The sequence below is a fragment of the Euphorbia lathyris genome, chromosome 2 (assembly GCF_963576675.1).
Source record: "Euphorbia lathyris chromosome 2, ddEupLath1.1, whole genome shotgun sequence".
Taxonomy (NCBI): Eukaryota; Viridiplantae; Streptophyta; class Magnoliopsida; order Malpighiales; family Euphorbiaceae; genus Euphorbia; species Euphorbia lathyris.
In genome coordinates this window covers 124,366,462-124,367,921 of record NC_088911.1, presented here as the reverse complement: position 1 = coordinate 124,367,921, position 1,460 = coordinate 124,366,462, and the positions used below count along the sequence as shown (strand labels likewise).

The following is a 1,460-nucleotide window of genomic DNA, read 5'->3' as shown; positions in this document are numbered from 1 at the left end:
GAAATTGAGCGTACTTTCCACAGGAACTTGGCTAATCAAAGAGCAAACATGGCACAAGAGGAACGTTCCATCATGGATCTACTCACTCCAAACCGTTTGGACATGAATTCAAGTATCGTGGAACCTACCATTGGAGCGAACAACTTTGAGATCAAGCCGGCAATGATCCAACTTATACAAAACTCCGGTCAATTTGGCGGAGATCCGAGAGAAGATCCAAACTCCCATTTAAATAAATTTGTTAAACATTGTTCTATGCTTAAGCAAAATGGGGTACCACCATTGTTTTCTTTTTCTTTAAGGGATGATGCAGCTGACTGGTTGGATTCTCTCGAGGCCGGATCCATTGGGACATGGGATGAGTTAGTTAAGAAATTCTTACCTAAGTACTCCCCTCCATCTAAAACGGCGATGTACAAAAACGAGATAAGTTCTTTTCGCCAAACTGAGAGAGAGACACTATATGATGCGTGGGAGCGATTCCGTCGACTATTGAAGAAATGCCCACATCATGGATTTGAGAAGTGGCAACAGGTTAGTATTTTCTATAATGGTTTATCTTCTGCTAACTGTGCCACAATTGATTCCGCCGCAGGTGGAAACTGTTGGAAAATTTATATATAAATGAAATTAGTATAAATTCCAATAGTCATCCTTGTTCATGAATAGTTGTGTTCGTTCATGATTAGTCGTGTCAGTTCATGAACAGTCTTGTTCGTTCATGAATAGTCGTGTTCATTAGAGAACAGACATGTCCATTCAAGTTCTATATATACATGATGGAACTGTCAAATTGATATACTTTGAAATATTATTCTCTGAAACATTTCTTCTATCTGTACCTGTTGTTTTGTTCTACTCCGGTGATAGCTATTATACACTCGGTAAGAGTTCGCTTGCGTGATCTGTTGTATCCTGGGAGACGATTGTCAATAGCGACAACATCTGTCTTAAGGAAACTGCTAATACAGGCCTCAGATTTGTCTAAACTCTTTCCTTTTTAATTTATTATTTACTGTTCATGTTTCTTTCCGTGTTTATTTATTTTTGGTTTAATCATGTCTAACATTCTTAAGACAGATATATGATTTATGTTTTGTGATTTCCAAAAAGAAAATACACAGAAGAAAAAGTAAAACAATACTTAATTAATTTTATTTTTTCAGAACTAGGAAGATAATATGTTTTTGTGTTCTTCTTTTGAAAATACAGTATGTGTTTTTTCAAATCTGTATATTTGTTAATATATGTTCGTTAGATGATGTTCTCCTAGTTGAATTACTGGATGTTGTAAAGTCGGAATTTGTTGTTATGTTACAATATATCAAATCAGTTCTGTTTGATAATTTTTTATCTTTTATTTTTTTGTTTGTTAATCAGTATATGTCAGTACGTGGTTTGATTGCAAATTTTGGAAAACTTAGCAATTGGGCCTGACTTGTTTCTAAAATTGCTATGAA

General features: G+C 34.9%; 1 non-coding gene across 1 annotated transcript; it reads right to left on the bottom strand.

Annotated features, from left to right (window-relative positions):
• Positions 1-411: 411 nt before the first annotated feature.
• Positions 412-518, bottom strand: LOC136221347 (small nucleolar RNA R71). The gene has a single exon (XR_010685116.1). It is a non-coding gene; the product is annotated as a small nucleolar RNA R71 (small nucleolar RNA).
• Positions 519-1,460: the final 942 nt, after the last annotated feature.